Genomic DNA, 17,088 nt, shown 5'->3' with positions numbered 1-17,088 from the left:
CGGAGACCGGCGATGCGAGGTCCGAGGACGCCTAGAGCAGTAGTAGGTGGGTGCAGTACGCAGCTTCTCAGGATCTCAAGGCCGCCCGGCTCCCACAGGGGTTGCCTCCAGCCGCCTCCAAGGGCCAACGCGGGACAGAGGCCGGAGCCGCGCAGGCAGAGGCAGAGGCAGAGGCAGGTGCAGGAGCACGTAGCGGCTATCGCGCGTGCCGAGCAGTGGGCAGTGGCCGGCGCATGTGTCTGTGTGTGATGTGAGCCTGTGAGCTTTCTGGAGCTCAGCTCAGCCTCCCCCGGTTGGCGCCTGAACCGCTGTGCCCTCCTGCAGTGCCGTCTTGAGATCACGCGCCCTGTCTCTCTTATGGTTTTGGTGCTTTGCGCCAACCACCGTCCCTGCCTGGCAGCCGCCAGAACTCTGAAACGTGGTGCCATGGGCTCTCGTCCTGTGAACGCCGAGCGTCAGGCTCCGCTTGCTTTGGTTTGGGGAGGCCACATCCGCACAGTTTGGGCCCGGGCCATGCTTTGGAGTTCAGGCTCAACAAGACTCGACCTGCCACCTGCACGCTTCGCGATTTATGCGTATCTGATGACTCTTAGAGTCTTATAGTAGTGCAAACGTGAAAACTTGCGGTGCAAATATGCTACATTTTCATGCTTTCAACGGGAATCATGAAGACGAAATCGAGCAGCAAGATTGGACGTAAAGGAAAGTGGCATTTTCCCTTCCCCCAGCAAGACTTGGCCGGCTCGGGTTTCATCTCTGAGTCCTGGTCCTCCACTACCTCGTGGACTTTTCTGTGGAAGGATTACTTTCGGTACTAACCACTCATATGATCGTCCTGATACCTGTGGATTCTTCTTGCTCCTCCGTAGAAAATGAAGGCCTCAAATGTCCTTTTCTAAGATGGCAAAAGCCACTCTGTGATACAGTTTTTTTTTAGAAAGGCGACAACAACCTTGCCGGATTTCTGTTAGACGAGGAAAAGGAGGAAAAACAGGATTTACAAAGAGAAACATAGGCTAAAGGCCACAACTAACATGACACCCAAGCCAACCACCCAACTGCAAACTACTAGCAAAATTGGAAAAACAACATAAACTGTCTACTCTAAACTCACAAGGAGGGTCCTGAAAGGGAGGCTTTTACCTGTATACCCTTAAAAAAGATATCACACTCCTGCGTATCCCTCAAAAGTTGGTCGTCACCTATATGCCCTCGCTCGAACTTTTCTTTTCCCTCATGCCATTCCGTCGACATTTACTCGTAACGGTGGGTAACGGCTCTGGAGAATGACCCATTTGCCCTTAGACTTATATGGGTGTCTGAATTTTTTCGTTTCCTCTGTGCCATTGCCAGGCCAGGTGGATGCATCTTGCCTCGTCACGCCACTCGGCCACTGTGAAAGGTAGCAGAGTCTGACAAGCACGCCGTTTTCGCCTTTTCCCTGTCCGATGAAGAAGGCCCCGCGTACCGTACTGTGCTTTTGCACTCCATCCACCTCGGACTGGAAGATCTTTTGCACCGGTACTGTAGATCCGATTGCCGCGGGGATTTGGTTGGCTGTGCAACTTCCTTCCCGCCGGAACCGTACACGAGCCACGCAAATGCCACGAGCCGAGAGGTTCGATGTCTCCGCTGCCGCGTGCTTCGCTATACTCCCTGCGACCGAAACTTTACGGCTGTTTCCAGTTCGCGCTCATCACTGCTGACGCACTTTGTAGCATCGTTTTACGTTCTTTTTTTTTTTTGGAACGGAATTGAAATAGTACCACTACCACGTTTGTCGCACGCAAGAGTCCAACGGAGCAGGGAAGCACCGTGGAGTAGTACGTCCTTTCTTCTTGGCAGAGTAGTAGTAAAATAAAGGCAACCAAGCATAGCATCCTCCCTGATTTTTTAATCACATCGCCTTCCATTTGGCACCAGTAATCTTTAGGACCAACCTTTAACTGTTTCTACTACGGAGTAGTAGCAGTGAAAATCATGCAGCTAAATGATAAGCGTATTTTGAAGCAGCACTTCTTTTTTTTCTGAAACTTTGGAACAACACCACCTTAGTAGGAGTATACTAGGAACATAAAATAGTTGGGAGTCAGCTTGGTGTATAGTTAATCCAGGAACACCACCTTCGTTAATTTTACCCAAAAGGTGCAGTCTTGACATGTCATCTCTGATGGCATCAAAAGCTAGTGACGTCCACACATACATACCACTTCAGCAACCGGCCATGAATCGAGCCAGTCGAGTACAGCCGTACAGGACAAATGCCGTATACGGGCGGCCATGAACCGTATGGACTATGGAGTAGTAGGAGTATACCAGGTGATGTACGCAAATGGTCCAGGCTACACAGGAAATGCGAAACTGGACAGCTCATCCTCATTAAAATCTGAAACGGAAACGACTGTACAGATGCGGCAGACGACGTCCCTCTGTCGACTCTCGCTCGTCGTCCGTATTCACATGATGGATGGAAGACGCATCACACACGCTACCAGACAAGCTATTACTGCTAGATAAATTTTGCGATTAGAATTCTCGTCATTTTTTTAGAGACAACACAGTGATACATTTATTTGTGTCACTGCACGTAGAGCTACTAGGCACCAGAGCTACCACATACCTGACGCAACTGATCATCTGGCATCTGCCTTTCACATTTTGCTTTGCTGGACTCGGATCCGAGGGCACGTACGTGTGCATCCATACGCCAGTAAAACAGCTAGCATGCATGTCGTGCACTGTCGCACTGTTGCACTGTCGAAATTAATTGAACATGTAAACAGACGAATCGACATCGAAAAAAAAAGCATACACCGTACCAGTGCACCAACAGTATACAGGTTAATAAACAACAGTAGTACGTTCAATCAAAGTACTGTGCTCAGTAGTACGTGTACGTGCATGCATGGCCCTGCAGTTCATTTCTTGAAAATATGTGTACGTGCGTCGGGCAATGATCCAGCGCCTGTCCCACATGTCCCCTCCAGTAGTCCTCATTGCAATGGCCCCTCCAGCGCACGTTCAATCAAAGGACCGACAGGCTTGAAAATATGGCCCCTCCAGCGCTCATTGCAATGATCCAGGGCAAGGATGGTATTTTTCTAGTCCGGTCCCACATGTCAGAGCCGCCAGACGGTCAACACCTAACAGAATGCCGACGGAATGGCGTGAGGGAAAAGAAAAGTTCAAGCGAGGGCATATAGGTGACGACCAACTTTTGAGGGGTACGCAGAAGTGTGACATCTTTTTTAAGGGTACACAGGTAAAAGCCTCCTTGAAAGGCACCCTGGACCACAAATACCCCCGCCCGCAAAACTCGACTAAAACTAAACGGCTTGGCCATCTGATCCATTTGCCAACTGATTTTGTTCTATGTCTTCTTTGCACAGGAGTGCTACTTGTCTTGGTTGCAGGGCCGTGTTATGAAAAGTTCTTCTATTTATTTTCCTTCCAAATGTTCCACAAAAAATAGATCATAATACCGTCGAAAACTTTTCTCTGGCTAACTTCAATCTTAGAGCGGCATCTACGCCAGTGTTTATGTGGGGATCCGTTTTGCGTGACTGAAACAAGTACTGAAAGACCGAGCCATTGCTTCAAGATAGACCAAACTTGTTTTGAGAAGAAGCAATCCTTGCATAAGTGTGTTGGAGTCTCCGGTTCGCATCCACAGAGCTTGCAAATTGGGTCGTGTGGCCAATGTCGTTTCAACAAGTTGTTGGCAGTAAGAATCTTCTTGTGTAACAAAGTCCAGGCAAAAAATTTGCATTTGGGTTCCACCTCCGCCTTCCAAATTGGCATAAGTTTCAGTTTACTGAATGCCCCTTGAAATTGGATGTTGTAAGCGCTCTTAGCTGTGTATTCACCATCCGACGTCCAACGCCAGTAGATACTATCTTCCAGTTGAATTTGACCAACAACTTCCCACAACGACACATATTCATTTATTTCTTGTGGAGTTAGTAATGGGGTGATATGAGATATCCAACGGTTGTCCTATAAGGCCTTTTGTACCATAATTTTTTTCCTTTTCGCTTTTTTGAACAATGTCGGCGCAATATTCTTGGGAGTACGCCCATCGATCCAAGACGATGTCCAAAAACTAGCCATCTCCCCATTACCAATTGTTACTACTGTGGATGCCGCGAAGAATTCCTTATCTCTGTTGTCACAAGGAAGATCAAGTTTATTCCAAGACCTTTCCCTTTGCTTCCATCTTAGCCACAGCCACCGCAACCGCATCGCCCTTGCAAAGCGTTCTAGGTCCAGTATCCCTAGACCACCTTTCTCTTTAGGTCGGCAGGTCGTCGGCCAGTTGATGATTGAGTGACCCCATAGGCCATATCTGGAGTTTGTAACGAGTGAAATGTTCACATCCCAAACAATGTTCAGTCCACGCGATTAGTCAGTTCAGCTTTGTGTCCTGCAGTCGGCAGTCCTGCATCTTCTACCGTGCCATTGCAATCAGCTAAGCTGTTCATCTCCACAGTTTTCCACTCTATACTCATCAGTATTGTTACATGTTACAGTTGTTTTGCACTTGATGCTCACAGTGCATGCACCGGGAAGAGCACAGCACAAGAACATGCATGCATGCATCTTAATTCATGAGAGATGGGTTTAAAAAACTACTGCACCCTCGGGTGATATCTTTTGTTTTGGTCACCCTCTGGATACATCACATACACAGCTTCGTGCAGATGCAAGTGATTCCACTTGAATCTCATAATAAGGCAAAGATCTCCATCACACTTACCAGTTGGCTTCGGGAAAGCGAACCAGTGGTTAAAAAAAGCTATGACATACGTACATGAAACTCTGCAAGCCGTATCTATCGCCATCACAGCTGCACACACACCGTATGCATGTAACCAGAGTGATTCATCGCACAAGAAAGGAATCAGTGCACGCCACAATCGACGGCTCATCTTGTTTTTTCTCGGAGTATGGCAACAGAATATTCTCGCTTTTCAGTACCCAAAAAAAAATACAAAAGGAAACGACAAAAACGATCACATCTAGACGAATCAAGATGAAACTACACTACAGCGAAAGTGCCGTATCAGCCTACTACTTCCAAAAAAGAAAATGCCGTATCAGACTCGCCCGTCCTTTTGGCACAACTAATAGGCGCTCTGTTTGCACCCCTGAGAGAACATAAAGCGAACCTTTAGTGTGCTGTTTAGATATTTTCAAGTGGAATCTTCGGTCATTTGAATCATTGATACTTGCATGGCAGCTTGCTCTTTTTTTAGAAGATCAAGGCAGCTTTGCTGGGAAGGAAATAGGAGAATGGGATGTTCAGAATGCAAGTATAAATCTGGCTGAATGATTGAATCTTGCAGGAATCCAAACAGGCATCCTATTTATATTAATTAATTAATGTAAAGAGCAAAGAAAAGTACTGCGTGCTACTAGTATATGGCTATGCACGCAAGGGCTGAAATTCTGGGGAGATGTAAGTTTTTTTTTGAAAGGGTCGATAGGTAAGTTCCCTATCTATTTTTTTGTATTTTCATTAGATGTGTAAAAGATGTAATGTAACCCAAGCCAACCTACAGCTGAAAACAGGACACGACTGGCGCTACGGTAGACTGAACCGGCCAAATCGGCTTTTCTCAGTCTGCCAAACAGTCCAATCTAATCTTAGCAGCAGATGTGTCTTATGTTGTCTTTGGTTTGTTAGATTCACCTTAGACTACTGTAACAACGCAATGCATCGCAGGACGGCAAAGAGCTGCAGGAGAGAGGCGCACAAGCTGTCAAGACTAGGGCCATATTCACGGAACAAGGAACGTGAAATTAATGGTACTTGTAGAAGTTTTTATTATTATTTTATACTATATAGAAACATAATTGTTCTCAGAATAAAGAATGAAACTGTTTTCGGAACCAGAAACGTGACCACGATCATGTTCCAGTTCCATGTTTCCCGGCTGCTAAGTAAGGGAATATCGCCGACGAGGAAGGAGCAGAGTACGGCTCTGTCTTCCTATTTCTGAATAGCAAATATTTCTTAATTGTCTTACAAGCAATAGTGGCCCCTTATAAGGCACACAGCCGCTGGCACGATGGCCCTACTAGTCATACGCTATTACAATGATCATAAAACGGTAAAGGATAAGACTACGCCTTCTTCTGTGGTCGACGCCTATTTCATCACTCGTGGGCCGTAACACCTCCCCCGGCCTAAGATTCTGCTTGACCCCAAGCAGGCGCCAGCGGGTACTAGTCTTGAGCACGTTGTAGTCCTCCCAAGTTGCTGATGATGGCGATAATCCCGACCACTTGACGAGTTCCTGAAATAGCCGTATTACCTTTTTTCACCAGACGACGCTGCAGAACATGTTCTGGCACAACGTTGGTAGCTTGGAGATCAGTGATTGCAGGTAGAGCAGAGTAGACTAGGGTGTAATCTGGAGTAAATGGCTTGAGCTGCGAGATGTGGAATACAGGATGTACGGAGTATCTCACTGTGAGCTGGCAACTTCAACTTATAAGCAACAGCCCCAATCCATTCAAGAACATTGTAAGACCCAAAGAATTTGTAGGCAAGCTTTGGAAATGGTCGACTGGTGTTGATGGTCACTAACATCAATTAAAAACCATCAACATAACCTACATTTATACTTAATTCCATCACCAAACATAATTATAGGGGTTTAAACTAATAAATTCCACGAGTTTTGATGAATATGTGTTTTCAGCAGGGTTTATCCAGAAAACCGTCAAGGAGACATATTCGTCAAAGGAAATTACGGAATTCCGCCGCGTAAACGGCGTGGGAAGATTCTAGAAGACTCCAGGAGGCACTCCACCGAAGCAGACCCCGAGGGGCTGCCATGTGGGGCCGGCCGACCCCACCTGTAGGCCGACCGGCTTGTGGGTCCCACCAGCCAGCCTCCGCTTTGAAAGTTGGTTTCCCACCGCCATTAAGATCCAATCTTCACCGTTTATTCAAGTCGGTTTGATCCGAGGGCTCAGGATTGACGCTCCAGCCTATATATATCAGCCCCTACCCCCCTCCCTCAGCAGATCCTTAAATCCTAATTCATATTCTCCTCGTCAGGATCAGAGCCAGCTATCAAGAGAAGATTAGTCCTCCATAGGATCTAGTCTTATAAATAATAGTGAGATGGAGAGTGAGGGAAGAGTTTGGAGGAGATGCCGGTCTGTCGGTGCTCTCTCTACGGCTTGTACCTTGGCGGATCCAAGTTCTATCTGAGCTTGCCTCTGATATTTCTCTAGTAACCAACTTCTGATTCAAGTAAGCTTCTTGTTTATATTATTCATCAGGTTCACAACTTGTTTGAGTGCTTTATTCTTTATCCGGGAAGAGTAAAGTAGTAATTGTGGTGTAAGCATGGTGCTTAGACTCTGGTTACTTGTGGATGCATTCTGCATTCCGGATCGATGGTAGCTCGTGAGGGTGCCTCTTATAGCCTCATTGAATCCTCTGTAGTCCACCTCTTGTTTATAGGGCAAGTAGGACACGATTACTATGGGAAACATCATCTGCTGGTGTCTTTCCTTAAGTAATGTCCCCAGTTGAATAGTAGAAGACATATCTTACCTAAGTCAGAACTAGAGAACCTTAGTTTTTCTCTCTACGCTCCTATTTATCTTAACCTTGTTGCTACCCCTAGTTAAGTTAGATCGTAGTTAGTCTCACACGTTTTCCTATGGATACGATACTTGGAATATTTCTGGGTAAAAGCTACAGCAGTATCCGTGCGCTTGCGGATTTATCTATGTGCGTTAAATATACCAACAACTGGCTACTGAGGACTGAGTATAAGGTTGCAGCTTTAGTAAAACATGATCCCCCACTGCAAATTGTCGATCAGATCTTTTCTTGTCGGCTTGTATTTTCATTCTGTTTTTAGCCTGTTTCGGACGTTGTTTGAGCATTGTCAAATGAGCCTCCCTGTCAGTGATGATTTCAGTTACTGTCTGTGGTGTATCCACTGAAGGTACTAGATTACTTCCTAAATTGGGCTCATAGCCAAACAATGCTTTGAAAGGGGAGCAGCCTAGAGCACTATGAAAAGTTGAATTATACCATAGTCCAGTTAGGGACAACCATGTCTTCCATGTCTTAGGTGAATCCTGCACTGAACACCTCAAATACATCTCAAGACATTGGTTGATTCACTCTGTCTGGCCATCTGTCTATGGATGATAGGTAGTGGACAGTGTTAGTTTGACCTTGTAGAGCTTGAATAGATGTTGCCAAAACGTACTAACAAAGATCTTGTCTCTATCACTGACAATACTTCTTGGAATACCATGTAGCTTGACAATATTGTCTAAGAAGAGCTGAGCACTGTAGCTACTGTATAAGGATGCTTCATTAGGATGAAACGAGCAAACTTGGTGAGTCTTTCAACAATGACTAGAATAACAGTGTAACCCTCAGATTTGGGAAGGCCTTCCACAAAGTCCATTGACAAATCTTGCTAGACCCTAGCAGGTATAGGCAGTGGTTGCAGTAATCCAGCAAGATGGTCATGAGAGTGTTTAGTGTGCTAATAGATACTACACTGCTTGACATAATTGTCCACATCAGACTTCATTCCCTTCCACAGAAATAGTTTCTTCAGCCTATGATAAGTTGCATTAACCCCAGAATGGCCTCTAATAGCAGAGGAATGGAATGCAGCAATGAGTTTAGTTTGCAAAGCTGAATTGTTGCCAATCCAAATCAATGGACCTTTCCTGATGATACCTTTATCCAGGACATAGCCATTAGCATTAGGGCTGTTGATTGCTAATTGTGAGAGTAACTCTTGAGCCTGAGCATCTGTAGCATAAGAATTAAGGACCTCTTGGATCCACTGTGGTTGCACTTGAGAGATAGCTTGCAGTGCCATCATATGAGCTACCCTTAATAGTGCATCTACTGCTAAATTCTCCTTGCCCTGCTTGTATAATATTTTAAACTATAGGCCCATTAGCCTAGTCATTGCCTTCCATTGCATCTCAGGGTGAAGGTTTTGCTCATTCAAATAGGACAAGGATCTATGATCAGTGAGAATATGAAATTCTTGCCTTTGTAAATATGTCGCCCATTTCTCCACTGCCATGATGAGAGCTAGAAACTCCTCATAAATAGATAGGTTGTTATGTGTTGGGTTCATAAACTCGGGGTCCCTCATAGATCGTCTTCCTAGCAAAGGCTCGGCCCAGTAGACAACGTTGCGAACCAACACACAACTCTTGGGCCGGCCCAAGTACCTAAACGACAGGCTAGAAGGGTGATCCAATCTTCGACCGGAAGGCCTAGCTGAGGAGGAACGACGCCCGCTTTCGACTCTGGCCCACCTCTCCGACCGGAGCGCTCGCTTTGGTCTCCAGCCTGCCTCCAGACGACCTCTTCGACTGGAAGGCCTGGTCAAAACACCACTTCCGACTCCGACCCACTTCTCCGACTGGGAAAACGTCGAACCCCATCTTACAGCTCCTCTTCGACTGGCGTAATCAGAACCGACTGGGACCAACCGATCGGGGACGCCCGTACGGTAAGGACCAGAAAACGGACAAAGAAAGTAGGGTAGGGTGCACAAGTCAAACTGCAACACTAGGGACCGTACCCTATGCACCTGCCAAACAGTACCCTACTACCCTCCTGGCATAATAGAACCCAAGCAGTGTTGTAGGCGCTAACATTTTCTGTAACAGTGTCGTGGGCGCCATCAACTCCCATACCAGGCAAACACGGTAAGGCTCCCCCCACATGCCTCTAGGCATCAACAGTATTGTGGGCGCCGGCATTTACCTTACCAGGTGAACGTGGTAAAAACCCCTCACATGCATCTGGGCATCAACAATATAGCAGGCACCAACATCTGCTATGTCGGAAGAAGACAACGCAACCTCCCATGTGCATCTGACATTAAACAGTATTGTGGGCGTCTACCATCATCTTGTACCCACCGACGTGGGCAACAAGACTTAGTAACATACGCACTCTCTCTCTCTCTCACTTGTAAAGGCATCCCCTTCATCTATAAAAGGGAATGTGCTATCTCCCAAATAAAGAGAGATCGATCAGTTCACTTACGTTGATTCACCCATTGTAACTTTAGACACTCTAAAGTTATACCAAGCACACACTCAAACACTTAGCACGTAGTAGGGCTCCCATCACTCTTGGCCCATCAGTCCAGAGTTCGACTAGACCAAACATGAACCAAATGCTCTTAGACTTTGAGAATCAGTGGATCTGCTCTCCAATCGAGTTTTGCTGTCTTTTCTTTCAAGTTTTGATGGTTGGAATCAAGGATTTGCTTGAGGGATGAAGGGGCAACAATGGAGGAGAGAGGGCGAGCTTTGGTTCCGTTCTATTTCGAGCAGAATGACTGAGTGAAGTGGATGACCGTTGTGGGCTGGGCCTGAAGGGTATAAATACCCCTTGGGTCCAACGGTCAGTTAAGGGCGGCACTGCCGCTCTTAATAGGGCGGCACTGCCGCCCTAGCCAAAACAGGTAAGTTGGGGTAAAATTTGGCTGGCTATTTTGATTAGGTGAGAAGATGTAAATCTAAGAATTTGAGCATCCGGTTCAACAGTTGACCAACTGTCCTAAAATCCCTCTTAATAGTACGATTTTCCCTAAACTCAATTTCAAAACATAAAAGAATTTAAACCTCCTTTGAGCTAGGTCTAGCCACCTTTTGTAATTAGGTCACCTGCAACCTGTACATCATCCTCATTTTTGATTCCCTGCTTGTCATCTCGATAAATCTCATTAGTCCTCTAATTTGGTGGTCATCAATGCCAAAACCCACAATAGGACTTGATTGCACTTACAATCTCTCCTTTTTTGGTGATTGATGACAACCCAATTAGAGCTTACAAAAGATATAAAATCTAAACTAAGATTTTTGAGCTATGGGTGTAGGAGCCTCCCCCTAAATATGTGAATAGAGATTTAAATTCTCAATTTGGCATGAAAGGCCACGATTCACATTTTAGGTGTGATGGGAACCTCCCCCTACATCCATGCCTGCTGTGGGGTGCCAAACAAGGTGTCACAGGAATAAACGTGATGCATATGACAGGTTATATCAGTTCAAGCACATAAGACCCTAGCTGATACAGCACAGGGCGACACTACCGGCCTCGGAGGGCTGCACTGCCGTCCTGACTATATCGGTCAGGTAGCAATCAGGTTCCTACAATAGATCATATGAATATAAAACAATCTAAACTCAAAATATGACAAGCTAAAATAGTAACCATGAATACATGTCCATATTCAAAGCAAATTAAGTCATAAAGTAGCTTAATTTCATAAAATAGAGTTTGTAGCGACTCTCAAACTCACAACCTAACACCTACTCTCATTGGATCTGGACATAAAGCACAGCTGCAGAGAACTCATGGCGTCGAAAATTTATTGACCCCTCTAATTTTCTCCCCCTTTGGCATCAAGTACCAAAAAGGAAGAAAAAGAAGAAAAGTCACTCGGGGCACGTCCTGCGACGTGGGTGTGTGAAGTGAAGTGTGCTAAACATGGAGGAGATGCCCTAGCTGAAGTAGAAGGACCTGGCTGATCCATCAAAGGGCGTGGTCTCCTAAAATATGTGCGAAACAAGGCTACCTGAACTTGTGGATCAGCCTCTATGGGGTGAATCTCAGCACCAAGGTCCTGCTGCCTTGGGGGCTGCTCAAAATGCTGCCCCTGTGGGTACAGCAGCCCCTGTGGGTACCCATAGTACTGACTGAATGACTCATATGAGTGCCCATACTGCTGATCATCTGGCTATTCATAATGGTGCTTATGTGGTTGATCCTGCTCCTCATCAGAGGAAGAAAGGCGAGGCAAGTTAGGAAACTGAGGTGGTGACTGCACTGGTGGAAGGGGTGGCAGCCCCGCTATTTCCCTAGCATGCCTCACCGCTTCTCTGTTTTCCATTCTATCCTCATAAGTAGTCTATGAAGCATATGCACAATGAGCAAAGATTGCCTTCATCCATGCACTCATCTTTCCCCACTTTGACTTCTTTTGTTCCCTAGCCCTGGACAGCTTAGGAATATCTCGATGTGCAGCTCCAGAAGAGTGAAAGCCTACTGCCCCACTATCTCCATGTCCTCCAAAACAAGTGCGCTGAGTAGCTGACTCAAGTCTCCCTAAGCCACCATGGGTCTTTTTTTTATCTTGTAAATAGTGTGCTCACAATCCTTAGGGAACCACATGCTAGTCACTCTCTCAATCACAAACATGAGGTAAGGAGCATAGGGCAAAGATATCCTCTCATCATCCATGGCATATGCTATCTCAACCCAAATAAACCTTGGAACATTAAACTTTTCACTACTAGGAAACCTAGATAATACATTAGTGATGTAGCCATTCAAATCTGTTACATTGTCTTTGGGGTTAAGAGTGATCCTGAAAAGATTATTCATGATGTAATAGAAGCTCTTGAGCTTGGTCCTTGACCAATCAGGAACTGCAAGATTTTGATTCTCCCACATGAAGTTTACTTCCATTGGCTCAAGACGACGTTCATTATGAATCCTCTCATATCCCCTGTGGATGTGTCCAAAACCAATAATACAACAGAAGGTAACAAAATCAATGCGATAATGTCACCGATCAGTCATCCAATGAAGCTCATCCACTTCCCTGTTCCAATAGTAAGTGGCATGGAACTATGCAAGAATCTCCCTGTTCTAGTCATGCCTGAAACTCATGATATCTGTCATCTCAAAGCGGTCATAGGTCTTGATGGCTGTAGCAAACTCATGATCATCCCTATCTTTCTCGGCCCATCAGTCTAGAGTTCGACCCATCAGTCCAGAGTTTGGCCCATCTCAAAGCACACACTCGAACACTTAGCACGTAGTAGGGCTCCCGTCACTCTTGGCCCATCAGTCCAGAGTTTGACCGGACCTCTTGTACTCTCTATCTTTCTCCTTCTCGTTTGTAACCCCACTACAAACTTTGAGCACCTAGGCTCAGGAATAAAGTCATCGACCGACTCAATCTGGACGTAGGGCATGTTGCCTGAACTAGTATAAACCCTATGTGTAGGATCTACAGGAAGATAAAGGAGGCCTAGAGGGGGGTGAATAGGCCTATAAAAATTTAACTCAAAACTCTATCAGAACAGAGGGCTGCACTGCCAGCCTTTTGGGTGGCACTGCCTCTCTTCGAAAATAAATCTAACACAGCTGAGATTTTACAGAGATGAACCTAACCCCATTAGCTACTTAATCCTACAATATAAAGATAAGATCTAGTTCGAAGACTGAATACCACAGAAACTCCACACAAGAGTGGATCGAGCAACCAAACCCTAACACCAGCTACCAAAGAGCTAAACCAGCAAGTAAACGAGATGAAGCATGCGAGACACAAGATTTATCTCGTGGTTCAGCTCACCACAAAGGTTTGCCTAAGTCCACGTTCTTGAGGAAGCCACAAAAGGCTTGGGCTTGCCACAAAGGCTTGCCTTACCCTCGTTCTCAAATCAAGAGGATGAACTCTTGAAGTGAGAGATGATTTCTTAGCTCTGAGAATGAGGTTACAAACCTCCTAAGGCTGCCACACGAGTTGGCAAGCTCAAGGGCAACGCCTAGCCGGCTAGGAGCAAGCTCCAAGAGTAACAAACTCTAGAACCACCGACCAAACATGAACCAAATGCTCTTAGACTTTGGGAATCAGTGGATCTGCTCTCCAATCGAGTTTTGCTGCCTTTTCTCTCAAGTTTTGATGGTTGGAATCAAGGATTTGCTTGAGGGATGGAGCAACAATGGAGGAGAGAGGGTGAGCTTTGGTTCCATTCTATTTCGAGCAGAATGACTGAGTGAAGTGGATGACCATTGTGGGCTGGGCCTGAAGGGTATAAATACCCCTTGGGTCCAACGGTCAGTTAAGGGCGGCACTGCCGCTCTTAACAGGGCGGCACTGCTGCCCTAGCCAAAATAGGTAAGTTGAGGTGAAATTTGGCTGGCTGTTTTGACTAGGTGAGAAGATGTAAATCTGAGAATTTGAGCATCTGGTTCAACAGTTGACCAATTGTCCTAAAATTCTGCTTAATAGTACGGCTTTCCCTAAACTCAATTTCAAAACATAAAAGAATTTAAACCTCCTTTGAGCTAGGTCTAGCCACCTTTTGTAATTAGGTCACCTGCAACCTGTACATCATCCTCATTTTTTGATTCCCTGCTTGTCATCTCGATAAATCTTATTAGTCCTCTAATTTGGTGGTTATCAATGTCAAAACCCACAATAGGACTTGATTGCACTTACACTATGTCATTGAGTGCTAGGTCATCTCCAATCACAACGTACAGTAAAACTACAAATATTTACGTGTTGGTCACTTTTTGCATCGACAGTTGGCGCCGTCCGTGGGCAAGACATTGTACGTTCAACACTTTTTGTCATCGGGTGGCCCACTTTTCTGCCACCTTCGCCATGGCGGGCTCAAGCGATACGACTCGCTTCGGCTCACTAGAGTTTCCCGCACTTCCACCTGTTGGGATGCGGGTCCCACCCGTCTTCGAGCCGTCCTAGGCCTTACTCTTCAAAAGCCTAGACTTCATCGCCGACCGGCTCGGTGTACTACACCTCCACGAGGAGGCAACCATCCTAGTGCCTATTAGAGGAGCGCCCTCCATCGACTCTGGGACACCCAACGACTTCAACGATGAGGCGCCTGTGCTTCATTCTGAGCAAACGCTCTGCTCAAACCCTGCTGTGAGTAATGTGCATACTGTTATTTACTCACTATTTGCTATCTTCTACCGATTATCCAGAGGGACCCTGTTGTCCCTGCCGTGAACACCATGCGACCGGCTCCCATACGGCCTCGCATCCCTCGCGGATGCGTATGCCAGGGGGGCTCCAAAGGATGCCGGCACCACCCCCTCTAACATCCGTATTCGTGGGGATGGCGAGCTATGCTCCCACCTATTTTCTTGACCTCATGGATGATGATGTTGAGAGTGATGGCTCCAGCATCGGTGACGTGGCACCTAGCCACCATCCATCCCGAGAGTGCGCTATGGTGGACGCTCCGGGATAGCCGCTGGTGGTAGCGGATCCTTGCAGACTCACACCCCTCTGGACCCTTGTGCGGGGACCCTCACGCTCACATGAGAGCATGGTGAGGAGCTACGACAACGACGATAGAACCAGCCGCCACCTACGCCGGCACGCAAGGCGCACCACACTGCGCCCCGTGCGCATAAACCGGTGAGCGATGCTCAGGGTCATGCCCGCCAACTCTAGCGCAACATCATGGATGGGGGGAACGATCCCCCACAGTTCACTCGGGCTGACCAAAATATCACCGATGCGGCAATGCTTCTACGCGGCCTTCCCGAGCCGAACGACCCCCAGGAACAGGTGATCCACCAGAACCTTCGAGCACTGGTGGAAACCACCGCCGTTCAACAGGCAAAGAGCTCCATATCACGACACTGGCTCATAGCCTCTCTCCTCACTAGGGGAGTGGGGACGCACCAGACGAATCGCTCCACCCACACATCGCTACAACCGCTGAGCGCGGCATAGGAGGCCGCATCTGTGCCTCGGCTTGACTTGGTGCCCGCTCCACACCAACCGCCTGTACACAAGTGGCTCAGGCCATACCAAGACACTCGCAGCGTCATCAGCAACCGACGTTAATCCCGGTAGGATTATGGCACCCATCGAGCAGTAGTGATGGCAGGCGACACAGAGCCTGGCCAGTCCATCGCGAGGAGTGGTGAAACACACCCTAGGCGTGGTCATCAGCTGGACGACCGGAGTCCTAGCCCAGATGGCCCAGGACCACAAGCCTTTGCCCAATGCATCCAGAGAGCGCCGCTCCCACAATGCTTCAACGGAGGCCAAGGCAAAGGCAAGACCAAGCATGAGGATCAGGACGAAGGCCCCTCCATGCAGAGGGGCAAAAAGATCAGAAAACATCGCCACCGACCGGCCAACTCTGTGTTGGTCATCACGGCTGATCACACGGGCAAGCAGCCCCAGCAGGGCCTTCCAGACCACTTCAACTAGCTCATGGAGAGCACGTGCACCAACCACGCCTACCCCATCAAACACCTCTACAAGGACTGCGAGCTTCTCAAGCGCCTTCTGCGACAGGCCAGCGGGCCAAAGGATGAAAAAGGCGAAGAAGCATCGCCCAAGAAAGGGGCACGTAGCGGGCAAGGATTCAGACGACTGAAGGTCGAGGTGATTCGACCGGACGCCTATCGACTGAAGGATGACAACAACAACGACAATGTTCTCACCAACGCTTGGAATAGCTATGTCATTTCTTCCCCTAAAATTCAGTCTTACCATTGTTTACTTAACGTTTGCTCCTATAAAAGCGCCTCGACCCAAACATTTTCGGCCTGGGTCGCTCGGGGGCTCCATGGGGGTGCACTACCACCTCTGTTTTTGTTTACTATCATATGATAAAACTCTTTCCTACCCGAACAAAAGGGTAGTTCGTTCCTTTAAATTACCTTACGTAGCTTTGCTTTAAATATTCTGACCGATTGCACCCCTCCTCTACCTACGGTTATGAGCAGCTGAGCCTCGTGGGCCATGCTTGGGCTCCTCAGGTTGCAGCCTATGGGATGAATGGGCAAGTGCAAAAAAGAAAGAATAAAAATAAAATTATGCTAAGGTAAAACTAAGGAATGAATAGGACAAGCTTCCCCGAACAGAGTGATTCCATCACAAAAAACAAAACTGATTGTATTCATTGAGTACACAAGAACGTTTACACGGGGGCTCCCCCATGAACTTAACTTTTTACATCGGCTAAACTACTTATACTTTACAAGCTATTGGGGCTACCCGGCGACATCTGTTGTCGGTACGACCGGCGAAGGCATGGGCTACTCGCTCCTTGGCTGGACAACATTCGGCTCTATCGAAGGTAGGGCGACGTTCATCTCTGACCTAGGCTCCATGCCATCCGTAGGCTGGGTGACGTCCTCTTGACGCACGCTTCTGGCCATGTCCGCATGGCGAGCATCCATCACCCACTGCGCAGAGACTTGCTCGGCCAACAACTTTGTGTGTGGCAGTAAGCTCTCCCCGCACGACTAGATGTCCTCCGTGCTACAGCCATCGG

The sequence above is a fragment of the Miscanthus floridulus genome, chromosome 7 (genome assembly GCF_019320115.1).
Source record: "Miscanthus floridulus cultivar M001 chromosome 7, ASM1932011v1, whole genome shotgun sequence".
NCBI classification, from domain to species: domain Eukaryota; kingdom Viridiplantae; phylum Streptophyta; class Magnoliopsida; order Poales; family Poaceae; genus Miscanthus; species Miscanthus floridulus.
This window is presented reverse-complemented; position numbering follows the sequence as displayed.